Here is an 18,051-nt window from a genome sequence, read left to right on the forward strand (position 1 = left end):
CACTGAGTGTCAGGGCAAGTCCAGTCTCAGCTGCAGGAATTCTCTGCATGAGCCCAGCTCCTTGCTTTGGAGGCACCCCAGGTCCAGAATCACTCACATCCCGAAGAGCAACATGGCAGAAGTGTAGCACTTCAGAGACTAGCACAAAGATCTGTTCTGTGACGAGCTGTTGTGGGACAGACCCATTTCATCAGAGGAAGTGGGTCTGTCCCACAAAAGCTCGTCACCGAATAAGTAATTTTGTTCATCTTTAAAGTGCTCCATTTCTGCTGTTGTGTTGTGTTGTGTTGTGTTGTGTTGTGTTGGAGCACAGGCTAACGCGGCTACCTCCCTGGTACTATTCCCTCCCCAGCCCCTGGATCAGGTCCCTTTGTGCAGAACCTCTCCCCCACCCAGCCGCTCTGGCTCCGGCTGCCCTGCCCACGACCAGCCCCCGCCGCTAGGGTCATTCATTCACTGATCGCTGCGGCCTTGTCGCAGCCCCGCCCCGCCCAGCCCCGTCGAGGGGGCGGAGCCATGATACTTTTCCAGCCACCAGCCAATTGAAACTGGGCCCGGCAACTCTATGCAAATAGCCTCCCGGAGCCGCTCCAATCAGCGGGACGCGGGGGCGCGGCTATGCAAAGGACGGGCTGAGCTGTCCGGGAGCCAGCGGCGAGCAGGGCAGCTGGAGCCGCCGTGACTTTTCAGGAGACTTTGCAGTTCGGCCACCCCCAGGCAGTGACAGCGCCAGGCCGGGCCGGGCCGGGCCGAGCCGCGCCCCCTGGGCGCTTCGCCGCCTCGTTACCCAACCGCGGCCGCCGGGTCGTTTCGGGCGCAGCCGCTGGCCAGGTGTGTGGGTGAGTGCAGGCGCGGGGCGGGCACGCAGGGCTCCGAGCAGGGGCGACGTGCCCCGGAGCCGAGCGCTAGGTCGGTGGGGCAGCGGAGCTCCCTGGCCCAGCACGTCCAGTCCCGCGGGTGTCAGGTCTGGAGTACCGGCCGCTGCGGGGTCAGCCGCCCCCGGCGAGCCTTGAGCCGCTGATGACTGCGGCGACGCCCAGCCAGGAGGGTGGCCGGGCCGCGCTTCCCCTGGCCACGCAGATGGGTGTACGCGCGCGTGGTACAGAGCCGCTTCCCGTGCCCAAGGGGCGCGTGAGGGGATTGTTCCCCTTGAGGGTCAGCGTGATGGGGGGGTGCTGAGTTCCCTTGGGGTCAGCTGCAGCCCTGGGCTGGCACGGAAGGCGGGGGAGTGTGGCCGCCAGGGCTGTCCCTGGATCTCTCGGGGGTCAGTGTTGGCACAGGGCAGCCTGTCTGCTCCAGCATCCCCCCTGCCCAGAGCGGTGGGGTGAGCCTGTTAAAGTGCAGCGCCTCCCCCTCCCCCGCCTGCGCCTGGCCTGCGGGAGAAGGTTGGTCCCATTCAGGGCACATCTCCCTGCTGTCCTCACTACAGCTGTCACTGGGCTGTGGCTTCTCCTCTCTTCCCTTCCTGGGGGCAGTCCTAGAATGAGCCACCTTGGCCAAATTTTCCCCAAGCAGGGCCTATGGTCGGCCCCCAGGGCACAGCCAGGCTGTCAGAGTTGCTGAACAGGAGCTGCTGGCACCTCTGGAAATGGGCTGTATAGGAAGGCACCTCTCCTTGATCACAGCTCGAGTTTGGCTGCTCGGCTGTGGAAGTCCAGGACTGAGAGTCTCCAGTCAGGCGCCTGAAGCCAGTGCTGTGAAGCGCTGTGGAGACTGGGCTGAGCTGGAAGTGGCCTGATAGGCCGGGGCTCCTGAGACACTGGTTTGGCTCCTGGTTCTGACACTGACCTGCGTATGACTTTTGTCAAATCACTTGCCCTTTCCAGTATCGGAGGGTTGGCCGTGTTAGTCTGGATCTGTAACAGCAACGAAGGGTCCTGTGGCGCCTTATAGACTAACAGAAAAGTTTTGAGCATGAGCTTTCGTGAGCACAGACTCCATCAGATTTCCCTTTCCATTCTTCTTCCTGCCCTCTGCTCAGGGTGCCTACGTAGCCCGCATGCTCTTGGGACACGGCTGTTTCTTACGCAGGACGAAATCCTAATCATTGGCTGTAATTGACCTGGGATTTCACCCGTGTACACTGTGCCTCATGCAAAGGGGCTCTGGTGTCAATCAGGAGCACTAGGTGCAACCGTTCTAGACAGCTGGAGGGATTTCTGAGGCTATCAGACTTGCTGGGAAGTGCTGGGAGTCAAGGGGACAGACAGAGTCATGCCAAGGCCTTGTTGTAGATGTGTGTTTGGGCACTACTTAAAGTTTTGCTCAAGTGGCCTGTTGTTTTATGGATCATGTTCTAAAAAAAGTCTGTGGTTAGCGTTGTGCTTAACAGTTATTTTTACTTCTGTGTCTGCTCAGAGAGGGATGCCTGAGTTTAACCCAGAAGTGCAGATTATTGTAAAAGCCTCGTGTCCTCCCACCAGTGCCATTTGCCAGGGATCACCAAGCACTTGACACACCGTAACTAACCACACCGCGTCGTGAGCTCTCTCATGCCTGGTGTACAACCTGGTCAATTGAGGCACAAAAGGTGGGCGCTGTTTGCTGTAAATTACATACGGTAAAGGCAGCAGCTGAACTGGCTCCAGAGTCCTGCTCCAACCACTAAACAAAACTGCCTCCTGCTGTACACTCAGCATCACTGCTAGCCTGGAATTCCCAAAAAATAACCTTCATGTCCCATGACTCCATCAGCTGTATCTAAACACACTGCATGTAGCATGGCATAGCGGTAAGGGCTGAGTTTCACCTGCTTCCCCCAGGTGTGTGACTGGCCCCAGATGATTCATAAGAAAACATTGATAACAATGTTTATATTGATTGATCAATTCCTTTTTTTAAATTTAATTTCAAATGTCATCTGCTGCACTGGGCACTTCCAGCAGGAATTAAAACACCCACTAGAAAAGTAAAAGCCGTTGTCCACACCTGACCTCTGTAACAAAGCTGCCTGCCTTCACCAGTCACCCTCCCACGCAGTCCCATCTCGAACTCCAAGGCTTTGCAGGCGGCCTGACCTGGTAGGCATAAGGGAGGGAAGTGTGCTTAAGGCTGGATACCTAAAGCCTTTATCACACAGAGCTATCCTCAGAGCCTGTGCCAAGGCCCATTGACTTCAGGAAGATGCAGGATTGAGGTTTCATTCTGGTTTTGTAATCCATGCTCCTACTGGGTGGTACTTCGTGGTATTCAGACCCCTTACACACAGAAAGAATAAGTCTCCCCTACAGCCTTAGCTGAGAGCCAACCGGCTTTTAGTTCAAACTGTAAAGCTCATGATTTAAGCTCCAGACGGGCCAGGTCTGAATGCGCCAGTGGGTGATTACACTTCAGTTTGTCATTATGGGTGGTGCTGCCTCAAAAATAGTGCACTTCTCCAAGTATCCGCTTGCAGTTGCTGGCAGGACCAGCTTTGTAATCTAGTTTGCCTGAGCAAATATTTACCCAGCATCTGCATTAGGTGGGCCCAGAATCTGGTCCATGTTCTTTTGTTTATCACAAGCACTTGAAATTTCCACCTGAAGCCCCTGCCTGTTCTGGTACAAGTGCATCTGATTGCCTTAAACTTCCTCTCTGGGGACAGGTCCAGGCGAATCTTCTGCCGTATTCTTCTGCCCACCTGTAACTGATTTCCGGCAAGACCCTGTCCCCGAGAACTTTACTCTTATAGTGAAGGAAAGTTTCCTAGGGCTGCTAACTTTAGAGAGGGGTTTTTGTGGGTAATAAATTAATTTTGCAACTTGCTGGTATGATTTATGCAGCATCCAGAAGACAAGAACCTCCTGCTTCCAAGCTTAAACCTATCCCTAGCTATTAGACCCCAGGATGGGACCTTGTAGATCCCATTATCCCTTATCTACTAATGTGGGATCCTTATACCAACCCTTAAAACATCTGATTCTGGCAGAGCTGGCTCAGTGCGGCAATCTCTGTGTTCCTACCACCAAACCAGGCACAAATCACATGCAGTCCAGCTCGATTCCGTGTATTGGAGAGACTTATATTTTCCTCTTGGGTCTACAGGATCAGTGGGGCTGGTTTGGAGCTGGGGAGGGTGGATGGCTCTGGGGCGGCCCTGGGAAATTCTGGCTGCCCCAGAGCAAAGGGAGGCAGTCAAGGCATTCAGGCACCAAATTACACGAAAATAGCGTGTAAGAAAAGAATCTTTCCTCCTGCTCCCTTGAAAACTCCTGTTTCCTTTCCTCCTCTGCCAGGAAGCTGGCCAGCTCAGCGCCTGTGGCAGCTCACCCTGTGACACATCACACCTGGCTATTTCAGTGCTGGGGGCTCACCCTGCATGACACCCTGGAGTTAGCAGGGAGCAGCAACCATTTGGCTGGAACAAGGAGGCGTCTGTACAGTCCCACAGGCCTGTTTCTGGCCACAAGTCCTGCCCCGCAGGGAGCACTCAGCTCCCCTCAGACCTAGGTGCTGTGTCTTGAGTAGGCTGGTGAGGTGAAGGAGAGAAACATGCAGCCTTCAAAAGGGGCCTGCGTGTAAAAGCATAAGGTGAAATCCTGGCCCTGTAAAACTGCCGCTGGTGTCAAAGGGGCTCAGGATTTCCCCCATGGAGCTGAGCAGAGGAGCTTGATTCCAGTTGAGTTTGCATTGATCAGGAAAGCAGAGGTGGGTTCACTCCAGCAACTGCCAAAGGAGGCTGGAAGCCTGATCAGCCATTGCTGGTGGAGAGAGTGGGGTGTGGGGGCAGAAGGAGAGAAAGAGGCTGGACACCGAAGTGATGGGCACATGTGAAACAGGCAGGCAGGGGGTGCTAGGAGCCAGGAGGTTAGCAGAGCTGGCTGGGAGGTGGGCTGCATGGTTGAAGCCACTGCAGAGAGAAGGAAGTGAAGGAGGGATCAGGACTGTATGGGAAGAGGCAGGGGAGCTGGGAAGGGGAAGCAGAAGAGCTCCAAAGTTTGGGGCTGGATAAACTTCATCACCAAACTTCTAAGATTCATCCTACATGCACCTCTCACTTGCACCCTGGCTCTCCTCCCTGCAGCACAGATCCTGGTGCTGGGACAGACAGAGTGATGGGGTGACACGGCCTTGTGCTGTCTCCCAGGGGTGCTGAGGGGTAGGGGATTGTTGCTGGGAAGCTTGATGGGGAAATGTCCTTGGCCCCTGCAGACTGGGGGCAGGAAGGGCAGGGTTTGCACGGGGAAAAGGGCTGGAGAATCATTGGCAGTGGGGGGCTGGACTGGAATTAAATCCAGCTAGAGAAGAAACAGTGCAGAAGGTAAATCAGAGCTTTTCCTTGTGAGCCTTGTCAAGGGGGTGGGAGGGAGCCGGGATTGTCAGCGCTCTTGTGAACAAAGATTGTTAACGACTTCCAAGCAGCTCTATGATACCAAAGCAGCACGCACAGCCCAGCAGTCGTAGCCCTATAATAAATCAGTGTGCAGAGCCCAGCGTCTGGAACCCACCAATAACCAACTGGTGTGCAACAAACCAGTGCTTGGCCCTGCATCTGTGTACGTAGTGTAGGTAGTCCATCATGTCCAACGATGATGGCTTGAGCTTGCACAAGTTCCTCGGCTGTGGACTCGATGTGGCTGAGGAGACCAAGCTTTGAACGGCCTGGGCGTTCGCAGTGGGGGTGAGGGAATTGTCCTGGCTCTGTTGGTGCAGCTGCTGCTGCTGTTGCTTTATTCCTCTCATGAGCGTCAATGAGGTGTACGCGTCGCTGCTCTTCAAAGCTGTCATACGTGTGTCGTACGAGAGCACACCAGCCTGTTCCGTCTTTTGCATGCTGGTCTAGCTGATCTGGTTTTAAACCAGCATGAGCAACCTTAGCCTTCACACAGTCTTGATATCTCTTGCAAAGCCTACCTTGATTCCTTTTGCCCTGGGAGAATTCACCATAGAGGAGATGCTTCAGGATTCTTGAGAATCCCTGCATCTATAACCCTACAATAACAAAGCAGCATGCACCACCCAGCACCTATGTAACCCTGCAATAACAAACAGGCATGTATGGTGCAGTACCTCTAGCCCTACGATAACAAACCACATGTGCAGCCTAGCACTCGTAACCCTACAATAACAAACAGGCACACTCCAGCCAGCACTTGTAACCCTACCATAAGAAACCAGTGTGACGACGCCGGAGCCTATAACAACACATTGATATGCCCAGCCAGGCCAGCCCTCTGCAACAGCCAACCCGTAGAGTTTCCGATTTTACAAACAAAACAAAACTCCCATCCGAAACACAGCAAGTCTCAGGCCAGAAGGCAGCAGATGGTGTCTGTGTTTCTTATTTCAACTGCAGTACAGTCTGGGAGCCCCAGTCACAGCCCAGGACTCTGCTGCGCTAGGTGCGGTACAGATTTAGAACAAAAAGACAGTCCGGGTCCCAAAGCTGTAATACTCTAAGATTACATGTACACTGTGAACTAGGGCTGTGATTCCCCTGCTTACCTATGTATGCTTGTGCTAGAGCTTGTCAAGATATTGTGAATATAGTTAACACTTTATCTGTGCTTGCAAGGCAGCTGTGTGGAGGCCTGTGCTGAGTACTCGCCTGCACGAAACCAGCAGGTCTGTACTTGGCATGGCTCAGCCATGACTCTGCTGCCATGGCTACTCTGCTACTTTTGCTCACGGTAATTCAAGTACGTGTTCACAACGGAGTGAATCGCACGCCAAGCTCATTGTGCAAAGGTAGCAAAAGAGTGCACGTGTGTGTATTTGTGTGTGTGTGTTTCATCCTTCTTTAAAATGACCAGCTATTTCCCGTTGGGTACAGTAGAGCCCTCTCCTTCCAGCTCAGTTATTTTTGTAACAGAAAATACTCCGCCCGCTGCAGAAGTTTCTCTGTAAGTGGATTTGCAACGAGGCAACTGTGATGCATGGGAACAATGTGTGACTTTCATTCTGCATCACTACCAGCCTTGCAGGAGTGCTTTTTTGTGCAGGCACCGCTGTGTGGCCAGCGCAATGCTTGACTGCCCTCCTGCATCCGTCCCGCCAGCGAGCGGCCCGTGCTTAAGAGGAAGTGGCGGTGGGGAGCGATGGGATTCCATTTTGCTGGCCGTTGAGCCATAAGATGGCTCAGGGCTTTCAGAGAGAGGAACTGTGTGTGGGGGGGTGGTTTTTCAGAAGGCTTTTGGGGCCAGATTTTTAAAAGATGCTGCCAAAAAAAAAAAAAAAAGGAATTGTGAATGCAAATTGTGTGTGCCCTGTTAGGCAGCCTGGCTCACAAACTGGGCTGTGTGCAGAAGTAGGTATCTCAGGGGTGCATGCAACACCCTGATCTCCTCTGATATTTTACTCGTTTAGCACTAGGTGTGTCCACTTTGTTTCCTCAGGCTGGGGGATAGCCAGGTGCCAGTAAGCGCAAAGGATGGAGGCCTCGGTTTCATTGAAAAAGGACTGATGTGTATGGGAGGCCTATCCCTCAAAGATCCTACAGACCATAAAGGGCGATCGCATTGCCCACTGCTGAAATGCAGCCACTGCTGGGATGTGATTCAGCTTCTCTGTAACATTCCACAGCAGAGCTCTGACAATCTCAGGGAGGCAGTGAAGAGTGAGCCCTGTACCCAGACTAAACCAGAGTGGGTAGGATTCGTACGGAGACAGGATGTAATGTAACGGGTGGGAATTTGGGCAGGACACTATGATTCGTGCAGTGACTCTTGTGAAGATTTCTGGTGCTGCTTTGAACCCATGTGTGTGAGAGCGAGAAGGAAAGAGTCCTTGCTAGGAACCAGAATATGTGCATTTAACAATGGCCAGACTCCCAGTCTAAGCCCCAGCCTAACAATAAATCTCTCAGATTCAAATATTTTATCCTTTGCAGAAGTCACTTTAATTTTTTCTTGTAATTCGGCTGAAATCTCCAGCACGCTGGTTTCCCTTCCCTCTCCATCAGTGTCCAATTCTGTGCTGCATTTCCGATGCTGGTTGATACTGGTTTCTACTTTAAACAAGCTATAAAAAGCAGGCAGCCCTGTCAGGCTTGAGCAGAAATGCTGGTAAACTTTGACTTTTCCTGAGTTGGACTTGGGATGCTGTTTGCATTGAGAGGCCTCAGAAACAGAGAGCAACAATCCCTTTGGGACTGTTCAGAGAAAGGAGCTTGGCTGGATTGCAGCAGCTCTGGGATGTGAAGGGAGAGTTCAGCGGAGTCATTGTACAGGAGCTAGAGGCAGGGGACCCGTTAAAAGGGGCTGGAAGCAGAATTCGTTGTGAAACTCATATGAGGAGAATGAAGCCCCAGGAGCAAAGTGGAGAAGCAGCTCAAGTGCAGAATGTTCCCAGGGTGTACGGGGGTTCAGAGCTGGTTGTGGGTTTGGCTCTGGCTCAGCTCAACGAGTCAGCCCCCAGATGCAGATCCCTTTGGCGTGCTCACCAGGGATTGACTGGCTTCCCTTGGGAGGTGTTGCCTTGTGCCCCAGCTGGTGAAGGAGACTAGAGCTAGTTGGGAAATCATTTGTCCCCCCCGCAACCCCGGCAAGATATTGGGATGAAAATGCCTTTTTTCACCCTGCATTTTTGTTAACGTTTTTCTTTGCCCTCTCTCACCAGTAAGTTTAAACCAGTTTCAGAGGGGTACCTATGTTAACCTGTAGCATCACCAAAAAACCCCAAGCCCCCAAGCAGTCCTGTATTGCCGTACAGACTAACAATTCTATTGATTAGATCATGAGCTTTCAATGGTCTCACCCACGAAACTCGTGACCTAATAAATAGATTGTTAGTCTGTACGGCACTACAGGGTTGTCTTCGTGTGTAGTTTAAAACCAGAAGGTCTCCAGGTTACAGGGTTGGTGGATTACATTTTTACTGAAAATTTCGATTTTTTCAAAACTGCCATTTTCCAGTGAAACAGTATTTTGATGGACAAACGTCAGCCCTGCCCTGAGAGACTCACTGATCTGACTTGCCAACATGTTGCTCTCGGCTGATGGCATAGAAATGCTCATTCTTGGTACTTCAGCATCAGGCGTGCTAGGGAGGGCCCAGAGTTTGTGTCACTTGTACCTTTCTCCTGCACAGCCCTCAGTGTCAGAGCTGTAATTCTAGGATTATAAAGACAGGGAGAAGCAAAGGGGCAAACATGTTAATCCATAAAAAACAATAAGAAGTCCTGTGGCACAGTGTTCCCTCTAACGTTTATATGTACAGAATAAACTGTGTTCTGTGCACCAAGGTATGTGCAGATGTGCACCACCAGAAGAAAGAGACGCTGCTGGCTGTGGCGCTCTGCTTAGCAGCTGGGCAGCATTTGAGTCTCTCTGGTGCAGCCACTTAGTTTACTGCTGTGGCACCTTAAAGACTGAACAGATTATTTGGGCATAAGCTTTCCTGGGCACTAAGGGAGGAGCATGCAATTTCATCTTCCATCCATAATGGAGAGAAATTAGAGCATAAGAATGGTCATAATGGGTCAGACCAAAGGTCCGTCTGTCCCAGCAGCCTGTCCCCCAACAGTGGCCAATGCCCAGTGTCCCAGAGGGAATGAGCAGAACAGGGAATCCTCGAGCAATCCCTCCCTTGTCAGCCATTCCCAGCTTCTGACAAACAGACGCCAGAGACACCCTCCCTGCCCATCCTGAGCAATAGCCATTGAGGGACTTGTCCTCCATGTATTTATCTAGTTCTTCTTGAACACTGTTCAAGTCCTGGCCTTCAGCACATCCCCTGGCAAGGATTTCCACAGGTTGCCTGTGCATTGTGAGAAGAAATACTTCCTCTGGTTGGTTTTAACCTGCTACTTATTAATTCCATTGGGTGACCCCCTCCCCAGTTCTTGTGTTATGGGAACAAGTAAAGAACTTTTCCTAATTCACTTTCTCCAGACCTGTCACGATTTTATAGACCTCTGACCTGTCCCCCTTAGTCTCCTCTTTTCTGAGCTGAAAAGTCCCAGTCTTTTTAATCTCTCCCTATAAGGCAGCTGGCCCAACCCCTCATCATTTTTGTTGCCCTCTGTTAGTCTTTAAGACTAACACTTCTACAGCCACTGTTCCCTGTAAGCTGAGCGTCACTTGGGTGGCCACACAGGAGAGAGTCGTGGGGAGGAGAGAGAACTCCCCAGTTGAATCCCACTGGGTGTTCTCCCTGGCTTTGCTGGAGAAATGCAGGTGCAGTGGGGTATCTGCTGGGCAAGTGGTTTGCAAGCCAGAACTGCTGATTGTGACAGTTGGTCACCAGGTGACACTTGTGCAAAAAATAAAGCCCCTGTTGGATAAACACTGGAATCATGTCCATCATGACCTGGCCCCTTCCTCAGGTGGGAAGCACGTCGATGGAAAACCAGATAGCTGAGAGTTTGCTGCCGAGCGTGGTGCTGTGTTATTTTCATAGGAGCTGCGGGACTCCACAGACCTTGAATTACCCTCCTGGCTATTTTCACTGCCGTTAGTTGGTTACCGCAGGGGATGGAGAGGGACTTGGTGCCTCACTTCCATTCCTAGAGACGGGCCTCCCTTCCTTTCTATTCTTGTGGTTTGCTCAGTTCTTCTCTGGTGGTTTCCTGCAGAGGAGCAGGCGGCTGGTTTTCTTTGTTGTTTTGTTTGTTTTCATGGCCAAAGTGGCTTTTGTTGCAGTATCCTGCTTTTCCTGGGTGAGTCTGCCAAACTCGGGAAGGTGGACAGCAACCACCCACCCAGGGTTTGGGATTGAAGATGAATAAAACCCTCCTCAGCCAGGGCCCCTAGCTCCTGTGGGGATGTACAGTCCAGTTCCTCATGGCCTTCGTCTTGCACAATCATTCACACCAGTGCCAAGGTGGCAGGAAGGGGGTGCCCAGCTCCCACAAGAGCTGTGCAAAAGCCAGCAAAGAGCTATTTCAAGAGCTGGCAGGACCCCAGATTGCGACAGGACAGGACAGGACAGGACCTCTAAGACATTTAAGTGACTTTCACCCCTGCACCAGTGCAAAGTGCTCCCAGTCTGGTGGTTCAATCAGGGACGAATTGGAAGCCCTCAAACCTAGTCCCCGATTTGCATTTTTAAAGGTGACAGGATTTTAGTTGCCTCTGGTTTTGGACATCCCAGATGGACAATTTAAAGTGACCCAGGTGTTCAGTGCTGAGCAGCTGCCCCTCAATACTCAGGTGGCTTGAGCTCCTAACCACCAGGATGCCCCAAAATTGACATCATTTGTAAATAATCTGGCCACAGTTTTTGTGCCCAAACTCTGTAGCTGCGTGTGGAGGTAGCCCGGCCCTGGTCTCCTTGGTCCACTCTCCCCAGGACCCTTTCTAGGCTGGGGAGGCTGAGATTGGATTAGACCTCTGGATCTGAGTGAAAGCTGTTGAACTTGGCAGCTTGGGTTCGCTCAAGCTCAACACTTGGAGGGTGGCAATGCCTCAGGGACCAGAGCTGGCACTATGGTGCCCACAAAGCCTGTGGGTCAAACCTGCAGAACTTTGCCTGGTCTGGTCCCCAAAACGTGAGCAGGGCTTACACCCACAGAGCCCCCGGCCTTGCTCCTTCCTACTCTGGACTTCACTGCGACACATGGAAAAACATTGCTCTCCTTAGGGGGTCAGGCGCATCTCAGAGCGCTAATTAGGCCTTGGGATAGGAAGTTTACACGCTCTGCTGTGATGCAAATGACCCAGAAATGTGCACTAGGTCTTTAGACTTCATATGAATCCCCATGGCAGCTGCAAGGCCACTGAGTGACAGGCTGTGGGTTTTGGAACTCCTGCGACATGTTTCTCCTGCCCCATAGATCAGGGCTCAGCAACATTTATCACCTCGTGGCGCGCTTCAGCACTCCTAATTTCACAGCACATCCAATCCCCTCCCCCTCCCCCAGAGCCAGGCACCCCGAGCTCTCCACCCTTCCCCAGTCCCCTCCCCCACCCCCAGAACCAGGCACCCCCAGCTCCCCACTCCACCCCTCCCCCTCAGCAAGGCACCCCCAGCTCCCCACTCTAACTTGATGCTGGTGACTGCACCGCTGCTGCCGCCACACGTTTCTCCCCGCAAGCCGTGAGGTACGCGCACAGAGCGGTGGACCGTGCTCCTGGCGCGTGACTCTGAAGCACCCGGACCACTGCTTTGCGGCACACCCCTTGCAGAGCACGGCTGTGGAGCAAAGTGCGGCGCAAACAGCGGAAGGCCTGAGAGCTGCAGCACAGTTGGGGTGTCAAAACAATTCGGTGAGCTCTGGGCTGCGGACCTGCCAGGCTGGGAGGAAGCTCCGGGGGCAGCTAGAGCAGAGTCTGTTCTGCGCTGGGCAGGCGGTTTGAACCGAGGGCTGTCCTCGGGAGGTTAGAGATGGGCTCCAGCGGCACGTGGGGGCAGGTGGGCCGGGGTGACGCTCCGGCCTGGCTCCCTGTGACCCGTGGCTATCGAAACGACACGCAGTCCTGCGGCTCCCGACAGACGGACACGTGCTCCGGAGCACGAGCTTCGTGGGCAAAGACCTGCTTCGCCCGAGGGCTGGAGATGGAGCCGTGGGCCGGGCTGGTCGCACCCCAGGGGTTTGCAGCACGTGCTGTGAGGCAGTGGGGTGGCGCGAATGGGCCCTGGAGCCCTCTCTTTGCAGTTTGGCGAGTCAGCGTTGGGCCGCCGGGTTCCGCTCAGCCAATCAGAGGGGGTTCTCATGATGTAATACTTCTCTCTTCAGTTCCGTTGGCTGTGTGCGGTGTCATTCAGGGAGGGCTGGGCAGGAGGAGGCCCTCTGGAGCCAATCTGGAAAGGGGCTGTAGCTCAGAGCAAGCACCTGCTTATTGCTGTGCTTGAGTGGAGCTGCTGGGACCTGTGTCCCCTCAGCTTCTCATCGCAAGGGGCTCACACTCCCTGCTCCTCCGAACGCAGCGCGCACGAGTCCTCCTGGGGGTAAAGTGACACTGACACCCCAGGGTGGCACAAGAACCCCCTGCCCACTGGGGGGCCCCCACCCACACGCCTGCCTCCCGGCGCTCTGCTGCACCTCGAGCAGAGCCATGCGTCATCCGCCCAGCCCAGCTCGGCCCACTCGGGGTATTTTTACCCCCAGCACCTTCCCAGGTCACTGTCACACCTGGGCCGGGCCTGGCGCAAGGGGCGGGAGGAGGCTGTGGGGAGCGGGCATGTGTGAGGCAGAGCGCTGCTGTTCCCACAGCCTGTTATTCTTGGTTCGGGACCGCAGGCCTGATGGGGGCGGGTCCTGGTGTGTCGGAGCAGCAGTCCTGCAGCCAGCGCCCTGGGGAACTGTGTGCGGCCGTGAAAAGGGGCAGCTGCACAGCCCAGACGCAGCCGTTTGAAATGGGCTTTCGAAGGCCGCTCAGGCCAGAGCCCAGGGGCCGGCTCCGCACAGGGAAGGGGGAAGTGGATAGAGCAGCTAAAAGGAGAAGCTCTGGTGTGTTTCAGAAGCGATTCAGCTCACGTCCGGGCTCCCTTTTGGCCAAAGCTACGAAGGAATCCTCAGCCTCTGAGCTTGACCAGAGCCACAGTTGGGCAAAACCAAGCCAGCAGCAGACCCTGCAGATGTTTGTCTGGGACGTGGAAAGGCTTGTCTCCTCCGGCACAGGGGCTGGAGGTAGCTGCACCTGTGCAATCCCTAGTGTCGACACGATTTTCCCAAGTGCAAGGGGCACTGCTTTGGTGGGACTCGTGTCTGCATTAGGGGTTTGCATTAGAGTTTTGTATCAGCGGCGTAAGACCCGAGAGCTGCTCTTCAGTCAGTGTAAATCAGCGTATGCCACTTGGTGTCTGCTGCCCCTGAGGGCAGGCCAGGCCAGGCCTGCGTCTGCTGCACTGGACTGGGCCTGGAGCTCCGGGGCATGGTGCCTCCTGGCACTGCTCAAGAAAGATTGCCCTGAGCTCTGGTAGCTCTGATGCCAGCTCCAGCACCCACCCCCGGTGCATTCGGGCAAGGCACTTCCCCCTCTGTGAGCCTCAGTGAACCCAAGTGCAGCTGGGGGAGGGAATTTGCCTAGTGCACAGGGGCCCCGGATGGGTTCGGTGACCTTTGCAAAGTGCTGCTAGCAGGAGGGCCAAAGCCAGCCTTGGTGTAACCCCATCAGACTCCAGGGAGTCCCAGACGGGAGAAGCAGGATTAGGCCTCAGGAGTGCTGTTGGCCACAGAACCTGAGTGACAGCACAGAGCAGCCATACAGGCTTTCCCGTCTCCACGCACCTCCAAGCCAGAGCCACCTGCTCCCAGTGCAGCCTGCAAAGCCGCTCCCTGTGCCCAGGCTGTGACCAGCCCTGAGTGCAGCTGCTGTGATGGGGAGGGACTGAGACATCCTAGCTTGTTCCTGGCAGGACCCTCCCAGCCAGCATTCCCTGTCATGTTTCTCCATCCATGTGTAGAATAAATTTTCTTCTGTGCACTGGGGCATATGTGGATGTGCACCACCAGCAGAAACACACACTGTCGGCTGTGGGGGCTCTGCTAATCAGCTGGACAGCACCTGACTCTTTCCAGGGTGGCTGCCCCAGCGCTCAGCTAGCAGAGAACCCTGCTCCCAGCAGCAGGGAACGATGCTGGCTCCGTAAGGCCCAGAGTGCAATGGATGTTAAAAGTGACTTAGGAGCCTAGGCACATGGTTGGAAGTCTGTGCGATTAGGACCTGCCTGCACTGCAGCAGGAGTGGGGATGGCAGCTCAGCTAGGTAAGGCCAGGCCAGCTTTAAGCTAGCGAGCACAGCTATGCACTGGAGGGAGAAGCACAGGGCACGTCCCCAGCCTGCTCACACCTGTGCTCTGGGGGCTTCACAGCTGGCGTTAGCCCTGCTCGCTCAGGTGACTAACGCCACGATCCCGTCAGGCACAGCATGGGGAGACCAACTGGCTTCTGACTGTGGGGGAGTCAGCCGCCTCCTTCACGTAGGCCTGGCAGTGCAGCATCTCCGCCCCTTTAGCCAGCTGGGCCTAACTCTGCAGAGCCAGCTGGATCTGAACCAGTGACCTTTCGTCCCTGCTTCTTATGGTGCATTTTCTTGGGGACTCTACCCCCGCCCTCATTCCAATGCAGCCCATCTCTTGCACGCACTCTCTCTGACTCACCACTGCCCACCCTGGGCCTGTGCCAAAGGCCACAGCTCAGGAGTCGCAGCTCCGCTGCCAGGGTGCACTGGGGCACCCACTTCTATGCCTCAGAGCAGGCAGTTCCCCCTCACATGGGGGCTTCTCAAGCCACTCTTGAACAGGCCACCAGGCAGCCCCCTCCCTCAAAACCCACATCAGGAAGCTGATTGCCCGGCAGCAGGGGAGCAGAGAGCAGATAGGAGCAGCCGCCTTCCCTCTGGGCCTGCCCCCCACCCGTCCCCTCTCGCCATGTTGCTGCCGCGGGGTTTTATGGAGCTGGGGACTTTACTGGCACACCTGCTCTTCCTTCTCCAGCTGCACAGGGAAGTTGCTGCAGCCACCAGGGCCCAGGGCAGAATATTGCTCTCTCCCGATCCCAGCCACCCCATCCCTTCTCTGACCCCGGCTCCCCGGCGGTTCATGCTCCGGGAACTTGACCCCCTGCCATTGGAGCCAGGAGGGCGCCTGATTGCGCTGGTGTGAACGCAGTGCGGAGGTTCTGAGCATTCCCTCGGCGCCCATTCAATCCTTGGCCTCTCTGCTGAGCCCGCCCAGCTCGTGCCAAGGGCAGCCTTGGGGATACAGGTGCTCTGAGGTCACAGGGTGCTCCCGAGCTCACCCCTTGTCGTGTGGGAGCTGGCCAGTGATCCACCCGCCTTCAGAGCAACAGCCAGCCAGTGCCCGTTGGTCCTCAGTAGGAGCTGGGCTGGAGCTGGCATTGGAGGTGGGAACACTGGGCTGAACACACCTGCTGGTGCTCTGAGCCACGGGACGCCCAGAAGGAGCGAGACTGGAGTCCTGGGCATGTCTACAGCTCTGTGTCACATGGTGGATGCGGCAGCCTGACAGCCGCAGGGCTACGAGGGGAGATGGACTGAGCTGGGGCGCAGCTGCTCCCGCTCATCCCCCACGCCCAGCTGCCGGAGCGGGGACCGGCAGCCTGTGCCTCTGCCCCTTGGGGCGCAGGCTGGGATAATTGCCTGCAGCCTTAGTGCTGCTTATCTGCCTATCAGCAGTTAAAATCTGGAGTCAAAACATCTCCCTCCTTAGTACCTGACAGAGAGACAGCGATGGAGGCCCATTGGGAAAGTGACCCAGAAACGTCCCTGCAGTGTCCGAGCCGAGGCCTGTGCGGATGTGCGTCACCAGGAGAAACACAGGCTGCCGGAGTGGGCGCTGTGCTAATCAGCTGGGCAGCCCCTGAATCTGTCCTGGCAGCCGCCCAAGCTTTCAGCCCTGTGGGATGGGGATCAGAGCAGGCCTGGCAGGGGGACTGGGAGGTGCCCTGACTGGCTGATAGATGCGTGAGAGCTCTGAAAATAGCCATGGAGACAGCTCCTGGCTGTTGCATCCAGTGCCAGCCTTTGGTCTGGGAAGCCCAGCCCCTTCCGTGCTCCATCTCCGCTGCTATTTTCAGAGCGCTAGCGTGTGCCCTGCTTGCCCACGTGCCCTGTGGGCAAACCCTGGAGCACAAGTTTGGAGACCAGGGAGCTCAAGGTCACACATCACATTTCTGTGCGAGGCAGGAACTGGAACTCGCTCTCTGGACTCCCATCCAGTGCTCTCCCCGTCAGGTCCCCACTCCCCGGCCTCTGGAGCGACCCCCCCTGCTGCACCCCTCCCCTCTGGGAGTTGGGGTGACTTTGCTTCTGGCGGGAAATGGCGCTTTTCCCAGGCTGCCATGCATTCTGCTGGTTCACCCGCAGGACATGGCTGATCTCACAAACCTCGGCCCCATCTGGCCTCTCGGTGTGGGTCAGAGACGCCCCTCGGCCCCACCCACACTGCCCCTCGCTGCCCTAGCACCAGCCAAGGTGCAGCCGAGCGGTTCCCTCTGCCCTGTAATGAGCTGCTCAGGGAGGCGGCTGATGAAACCAGCCTGCTTGTTGCATGAGCCCTCTACATCTGCGTTATGCAGCCAATACCCAGTAGGTGAGGGGAGCTGGGGAGGGGCGGAGGATGCAGTGGCTAAGGTTGAGTGGCAGGACTGGGATTTGGATCCACCCCTCTGCTCTTCCTCCATGTGGTCCTTTCGCTGCCCTGGCCTGGAGCTCTGCTGCACATTGCCTGTTGCCAATCCCCAGGACCGAACCCAGCACGGCTCAGCAGGGCCTGCTGTGCCCGAGATCCTGGGGTGCTTGGTGTGGCTCCAGGGCTGCACCGCTCCTGCTCTCCCACCACATCCCAGCCCAGTATGGTGGCTGCTGCAACTTCCCCTTCCCTCACTTTAGACTCTGCATCTCCTCCCCCTCCCTTCCATTCTCAGCCTTGAACTAGTGACCACAGCTCTCTGGTGTCGCCAGCCGGCTCTATGGTTGCTTCTGGCGGGGGGGACCTGGGGATGTGACCTGTCACTCGGAGTAGTTTGCCTCCCTCCCTGCATTGGGGTTCTGCTGCTCGGGGGCAGAGTGTTGAGCCCTGAGTGGGCACAGGAAAACCTCTGGGATTTCCCAGCCTTCGTGACCTTGTACCCAGCTCCACTTGCCTTCATGATGGGGGGGGGTTGGGCCTTCCTAAAGCCCTGGTGAGCCAGGCAATATCTGGGTGATTGGAAAGCAATAGGAGACCTCTGTCCAGGCCCTTTATTGCAAAGCTTACAGCCTAGAGGCTTTGCCTCCTCTCGTGTCCTTGTCCTGCAGGATCTTGGGCCCCAGTGCTTTCTCCTGGGGAGTCTATAACTCTGTAGGTGACCCCTGCACTCCCCCAGCATGAGAACAAATATGCACAAACCTGCCGGTTCAGGAAGGACACGAGTCCCTTATCTATTGCAGGATTGATTGCGCTGGTATAGCTGCACCACTGCCGTAATCCTACTGCAAGCGCGCTGCGGTCATTGTGTAAGCGAGGGCTCTGGGAGTCATGCTGGTGCAAGCCCCTCTAAACAAGTATAACACATGTGGGTAATGACCTGAGGTTTGGCCTGTGCCAGGGATTGAACCGGTGACCTCCAAAGCTCGACGGTGGGGTTGGGGAAGCTTAGCCATGGGAGGCTGGGAGAGACTTGCCCCTCAGTGATGTGGCTCGGAAGAGACATGTAGCATTGGCATGAGCCACATCTCCAGTGAGCTT

General features: G+C 55.5%; 1 protein-coding gene across 3 annotated transcripts in view; it reads left to right on the forward strand.

Moving 5' to 3' along the window:
* MEF2B (myocyte enhancer factor 2B) overlaps window positions 1–18,051 on the forward strand; it is a 38,190-nt gene that overhangs the window by 3,177 nt on the left and 16,962 nt on the right. The window contains exon 1 of one of the 3 annotated variants that reach the window (XM_074977910.1): window positions 757–831. The exons of 1 other annotated variant lie outside the window; for it this stretch is intronic. The gene's annotated coding sequence lies outside the window, so the exon portion shown is untranslated. Of the gene's footprint in view, window positions 1–756; window positions 832–11,994; window positions 12,126–18,051 lie in introns of those variants that run through there. One more of the 3 variants, XM_074977909.1, reaches the window with a different exon arrangement.

This window comes from Carettochelys insculpta, chromosome 27, assembly GCF_033958435.1.
Source record: "Carettochelys insculpta isolate YL-2023 chromosome 27, ASM3395843v1, whole genome shotgun sequence".
Taxonomy (NCBI): Eukaryota; Metazoa; Chordata; order Testudines; family Carettochelyidae; genus Carettochelys; species Carettochelys insculpta.